Source organism: Dama dama, chromosome 25, assembly GCF_033118175.1.
Source record: "Dama dama isolate Ldn47 chromosome 25, ASM3311817v1, whole genome shotgun sequence".
NCBI classification, from domain to species: domain Eukaryota; kingdom Metazoa; phylum Chordata; class Mammalia; order Artiodactyla; family Cervidae; genus Dama; species Dama dama.
The window spans coordinates 20,595,984-20,603,025 of NC_083705.1; the positions used below are offsets into that span (position 1 = coordinate 20,595,984).

The window sequence follows — 7,042 nt, forward strand, 5'->3', positions numbered from 1 at the left end:
CAGCACCTTACAAACCCTCCATTTGCACCACCTCCCAGGCTGTCCTGGGGGAGCAGTTTGGGGAAACAAGGACTATAAACAGAAAGCATAATAAACAAGATCACAAGCCCTGCCAGGTACAGGACAGAAGGCAGAACCGTTCGTCTACACTGGGCTCCTAATCTAATTTTGTGTTTCCTTCACCCCCATGTTTCTTAAAAGGGAGGTTTAAACCAGTTCAGGGGAAGTCAAGACTGTGAAGTTCTTTCTGGGTGCACTTCCCATTGCAAGGAAGCCACTGTACACACACAGGGTGAAGCTCCACTGTGCAGGGTCACTTCTGAGACAACTGTAACCATAAATGCATCTGTTCTGGGTAACAAAATCGAGAGGAACAAGAAGTCTTCAATTGCACTCTAATCTCAGCTTCCTTATCTGAAGAAAACTGAAAGGTCATTCACACCATGGAGAATGCTGACTTGAGTTTGACAGTGTGGAAACAATGGAGATTTAGGCATCTAAAGCCTTGCACATGCGCCTGATATAATTTTGTTAAATGATCTTAGCTTTATGGTTAAATGAACTTAACCTCCCTGAGCTTCTGTTTCCTCATCAGGAAAATGAGGTTGATACTACATTTATTCCAGGATCAGGTGGAAAACAACAGCCACAGATGTTCGGTAAATGTTGATTCATTTCCCCCTTCTTCTACACAGTATCATAGCCTATCATAGCCCCAGATTGGCAGCCTACAAGCCAAAGCTGGCCTATAGACATGATTTTACTGCAAATTGTGGGTTGTTTTCATTTTGATTCTTTCTTTAATTTTAGGAAGACATTACAATTAAATATTTTTCTAAAACTGCAATTTCAGTTTATCTTGAAAAACTGGGATGGCAACAGTGGGCCTGCACTTCTGCATGGTCACATGATTGTTAGAGTTGATTGTTTAGACACGGCATGTGCTATCTAGCTCATCAACTTCCTAACCCAGCCGTATTCATTCCCTTGAGTTAAATGCCTGACATCATAGGCATCTGAATTTGCTAAATCTGCTAACAATCACATGGGGGTCCACTCAAATCACCATCTTTTCTTCCCTCCACCACATCACATCTTCCAATACTGAAGTTAAACATGCCATTTGGGATAATTCTAATGTTGGAGCAAGAGACTAAAAGCAAAATTGAAAGGTTAATCAACAAGTTACAGGAAATTAAGCCATGGGGGAGGGAGGTTGAAAAGACACACATAGACACATACAAACAAACAGATACACACATACATTGTGTAAGCCCATGATTGATTGACTATATTCAGTTAGGTTCATTTCTTTCCCTTTGAGAATTCAATGAAATTAGTTTATGGGAATAAACAAAGTATAAATCATACACTTTAATTCTACAATTGTTACTGTTTAAATGTACTTTTTAATTCTAGTTTGAGTCAGCTTACAGTTACACATAAAATCAAACATTAATTTAATTATCAAAAAAAAGATAATTAGAACAAACTGTTAGGACAGCATGGAGGAATAAGCACTCTTATATTACAGATGGGAGTGTGAAATGTTACAATCCCTACAAAGGAGAATTTGCAAATATGTAACACAAGTCCAGATGAATTTACCACTTAGACCTCAAAAATTCCACTTCCAGGAATATATATTAAAGACTCAAAAGTGTATTAATTATCTATTGCTGTATCACAAATACAGCTATTAATCATCTTGGTTTGTCCAGGACTGTGGATTTTACTGAAACTCATAATTTTCAGTACTCAAACTAGAACAATCCCAGGCAAACTCAGATTTTTGGTCATCCTAGCAACAAACTGCCCTAAAATTTAAAGAACATATTCAGTAAGCTTGTCAGTGGTCTTGGCAATGATTTATCTGACACCAAAAGCAAAAATAAACAAGTGGTAATACATCAAACCAAAAAGTTTCTGCACAGCAAAGGAAATCATTGACCAAATGAAAACACAATCTACTGAATAAGAGAAAACATCTGCAAATTATATGTCTGATAAGAAGTTAATATTCAAGATATTGTATATTCAAAATATCCTCATACAATACTCAAAATATTGTATGAGAAATTCATACAATTCAACAGCAAAAAAGCATACCATCCAACTTTAAAATAAGCAGAAGATCCAAATATTAATAGATATTTTTCCAAAGAAGACATACAGATGGCCAACATGTACATAAAAAGACACTCAACATCACTAACTATATCAGGGACATGCACGTCAAAACCATAGTAAAATATCTATCCCCTTTATCTGTTAGAATGGTTATTATCAAAAAGACAAAAATAATAAGTGCTGGTGAGAACACAGGAAAAAGGGAACCCTTGTGTACTGTTGGTGGGAACATAAATTGGTACAGCCATTTTGGGAAACAGTATGGAAATCATCAAAAACTTAAAAATAGAAGTAGCATATGACCCAGCAATTCCACTTCTGGGTATTTATCTGAACAAAACAAAAACACTAACTTGAAAAGATATATGCATCCTCATGTTCATTGCAACATTATTTAAAATAGGAAATGACCTAAGTGTCCACCAGTGAATGAAGGGATAAAGAAAATGTCACACACACACAGAAATATTATTCAACCACAAAGAATAAAGTTTTGCTATTTGCAACAAATTGGATGGCCTCAGGGTATTATGCTATTTCTACGTGAGATAAGTCAGATAAGGAAAGACAAATATTGTAAGAGCTCACTAACACATAGAATCTAGAAAACAAACATAAACCAAGCTCATAGATAGAGAAAACAGATTGGTGGCTGCCAGAGGTGGGAGACTGGGAAGAGGGGAGAAATGGGTAAAGGGAGCTAAAATATGCAAATTCTCAGCTACAGAAATATAAGTGAGGGGGTGTAAAGTCCAGCACAGTGACTATAGTTAATAATACTGTATTGCATATTTGAAAGTTTCTAAGAGAAAAGATCTTAAAAGCTATGAGAATAAAAACACTATGTGTGGTAATGGATATTAACTAGACTTATGTGGTTATTATTTGGCAATGTATACAAATAACAAATCATGTTGTACACCTGAAACTAATATAATGTTATATACCAATTATTTATCAATTCCAAAAAAAATTTAAAACCTTAAAATGCAAAACTAGAACAGGCAAACAGAGATTGTCATCCCAGTAACACCAGGTACACACTCCTGTATTAAAATGGTAACCAACAAGGACCTACTCTATAGCACAGGGAACTCTGATCAATATTATGTAACCAGCTAAATGGGAAAGGAATTTGAAAAAGAAGAGACATGCATATAAGTGAGTCACTTTGTGTAAATCTGGAACTAATACAACATGGTTAGTCAACTACAGTCCCGTATAAAATAAAAGAGTCAAAAAATGCTGTAAAACTTGGCAGCTTAAAATAATACACATTTATTTAGCTCACAACTTCTGCGAGTCAGGAGTGTAGGCAAGGCTCAGCTGAACTTGTGCTTCACGGCCTCTCACGAGGCTGAGTTCAAGTGTCAAAGAGGGCTAGGGTTTCACGTGAAAGCTCAACCAGGGGAGGAGCTGCATCCAAGCTTACTTACAAGGTTGTTGCCGGAGTCAGTTCCATGGGGCTGTTGGAACGCAACCTTCGGTTATTCTCTGTCAGCAAGTTAGAGGTCACCCTCAGTTCCTTGCCATGTGGGTCTCCCCAGCATAGCAACTTGCTTCATCAAAGCCAAAAGAAAGAATTTTCCAGCAAGGCAGAAGTAACACTTTTGGTAACCTAGTCATAGGAGTGATAGCCCTTCCATATTGCCATCTTCTTTGGTTAGAAACAACTTACACAAACTACTGCACAATTGCACTCATCTCACATGCTAGCAAAGTAATGCTCAGAATTCTCCAAGCCAGGCTTCAACAGTATGTGAACCGTGAACTTCCAGATGTTCATGCTAGATTTAGAAAAGGCAGAGGAACCAGATATCAAATTGCCAACATCCGATGGAGAATTGAAAAAGCAAGAGAGTTCCAGAAAATCATCTACTTCTGTTTTACTGACTACACCAAAGCCTTTGACCGTGTGGATCACAACAAACTGTGGAAAATTCTTCAAGATATGGGAATACCAGGGCACCTGAACTGACCCTGAGAAATCTGTATGCAGGTCAAGAAGCAACGGTTAGAATTGGACATGGAACAACAGACTGGTTCCAAATCAGGAAACGAATATGTCAAGGGTGTATATTGTCATCCTGCTTACTTAACTGATATGCAAAGTACATCATGCAAAATGCCAGGCTGGATGAAGAACAAGCTGTAATCACGATTGCTGGGAGAAATATCAATAACCTCAGATATGCAGATGTGAGAGTTAGACTGTAAAGAAAGCTGAGGGCCAAAGAATTGATGCTTTTGAACTGTGGTGTTGGAGAAGACTCTTAAGAGTCCCTTGGATTGCAAGGAGATCCAACCAGCCCATCCTAAAGGAAATTAGTCCTGAATATTCATTGGAAGGACTGATGCTGAAGCTGAAACTCCAATACTTTGGCCATCTGATTGGAAGAACTGACTCATTGGAAAAGACCTTGACACTAGGAAAGATTGAAGGCAGGAGGAGAAGAGGACAGCAGAGGATGAGATGGTTGGATGGTATCACTGACCTGATGGACATGAGTTTGAGTAAGCTCCAGGAGTTGGTGATGGACAGGGAGGCCTGGCGTGCTGCAGTCCATGGGGTCGCAAAGAGTCGCACACGACTGAGCTACTGAACTGAACTTGCGTAAGGGGAGTGGCTTACACAACGCCAGAAGGTAGAAATCACCTGGGCCAGAAAAGACTCTGTCTTGAGCCCAGGCCTGGGCGCATCAGACACAAGTGTGTTCTATTTCAAATCCTCTCAACCCCCACCTCTTACTCAAGCCACTGCTGCAGCAAAGCCCCAAGTCTTGATTAGCCTTACACAGGCTGATGTCTGATAGAGACCACAGTATTCCAAGGGGTAGCATGGATGGACAGAGAAGGCAATGGCACTCCACTCCAGTACTCTTGCCTGGAAAATCCCATGGATGGAGGAGCCTAGTAGGCTGCAATCCATGAGGTCACTAGGAGTCAGACACGACTGAGCGACTTCACTTTCACTTTTAACTTTCACACATTGGAGAAGGAAATGGCAACCCACTCCAGTGTTCTTGCCTGGAGAATCCCAGGGACAGGGGAGCCTGGTGGGCTGCCATCTATGGGGTCGAACAGGGTCGGACACGACTGAAGTGACTAAGTAGCAGCAGAAGCATGGATGGACAACAGTGGAGTGTTTCCTGAGCTCTATTTATAAGGGGGAAAAAAGCTTAAGAGCTAGAAGAAAGAAAGCTGAAATTAGATACTACAATGGAAAAAATAAGGCCCTCTGCCTGGCTCCCAGGTAAGTTCATCCATAGACCCAGAGCCCACTCACTGAAGGGGAGGTTGCACCTCCTTGAAGAGGAGCCCAGGCAGTCCATCACAAGTATAAACAATCAGCACTCCCTCAATCTTTCTCCAAAGTGACCTAGGGACACTTACCACAGTACTGTGTACTGGGGAAAGGGGAATACAGAGTTGCTTCGACCTTAGGCTGCTATGAGAAATCATAAATGCCATTTATTACTGTTTGTCTGATTAGAGAAGAAAGTACAGAGGACAGGTGATAAATGAAATCCCCACCCTGGTCCAAGTCACAGTGAAACCCATAGTTATTTCTCCAGTAACTGAGTCTATAATTGGGACAGGTAAACTTAGAAAATGGAAACCCCTCCTATCAGCTCCCTGTATTTTTACGTTAGAGCCTTTAGGGTCATGTAGAAGGCCCGTGTGATTTTTATAGTTCTAACAGCTCTAGGTGATAGGCACATGCAAAGCAAAATTAGATACCACCCATTTTCTTCCTGGGAGAAGGCAATGGCACCCCACTCCAGTACTCTTGCCTGGAAAATCCCATGGATGGAGGAGACTGGCAGGCTGCAGTCCATGGGGTCACAAGAGTCGGACACGACTGAGCAACTCCACTTTCACTTTTCCCTTTCATGCATTGGAGAAGGAAATGGCAACCCACTCCAGTGTTCTTGCCTGGAGAATCCCAGGGACAGGGGAGCCTGGTGGGCTGCCGTCTATGGGGTCGCACAGAGTCGGACACGACTGAAGCGACTTAGCAGCAGCAGCAGCAGCATTTTCTTCCCAGCTATCATTTGAGGGGGGATGAAAAGTGCTGAAGCCAGAATGAGCCCCGGGGGGCGGGGGGGGGGGCGGTGATGCGAGGCACACTGGGCACCCCAGGTATGCTCTCCACCCTCTAGTCTACTTTTGTAAAAGGTAATTAGCCCTGAGGGGAGTCACACATTACCAGGAAGTCAGTTACACCCTCTCTATCATCCAACAGAGGATCTTCTTGGCCTTACCTAGACACTTACATGATAATCACAGGCCGCCACTGGTCTGCTCAGAGCAGTGTAGGGCAGGCCCACAGGTCGCCAGCAGGTCAGCACCAGGGTCTCCCTCGGTGGAAGTCTATGTCAGCCTGCACAGCCCTTCCGCACTAGCTTTGGCTCAGGTTCGAGGCGCGAGAGCCACACTGGCAGGTGTGTGGGCTAACCTGGCTGAATATCCTCACTCCTCAAAGTAGCCTCTCCTATAACAACTCCCTGGACGTAGCTTTCATTCCCTCCAGGGATACCTCGTTATAAAAGTCACCACACCCAGGGAGGCCTCAAGAATCGTGTCCTTAGCAGGAATGCGCGGTCTTTCATAGCTCCTCCCAGCCCAGATAAAACTGACCAGTCAGGGTCATTTTTATCATCAGCAATGTTACTTGGAAATACAGTTTGCATTTTACCCTTAAGAGGTTGCCAGAGTAATTGGCAGGTAGATTCTTTACCACTGAGCCACCTGGGAAGCCCAACATAGCTGTCCAGCTACCCAAAGGGCAAGTTCTCATGTAGAAGGGAAAGCTTTGTTTACCCCTTACGTTAGCCACCCTGGCTAAAGAGCAGGCTCTACAGATTCTGTCCTTTCTTCAGGACGGAGCTTCCGTAGCTACAGCGGTGTT

General features: G+C 42.3%; 1 long non-coding RNA gene across 1 annotated transcript in view; it reads right to left on the bottom strand.

Moving 5' to 3' along the window:
• Nucleotides 1-6,628, bottom strand: part of LOC133046561 (uncharacterized) — a 68,059-nt gene extending 61,431 nt beyond the window's left edge. The window contains exon 1 of the long non-coding RNA XR_009690533.1: nucleotides 6,408-6,628. This is a non-coding gene — a long non-coding RNA (uncharacterized LOC133046561). The remainder of the gene's footprint in view (nucleotides 1-6,407) is intronic.
• Nucleotides 6,629-7,042: the final 414 nt, after the last annotated feature.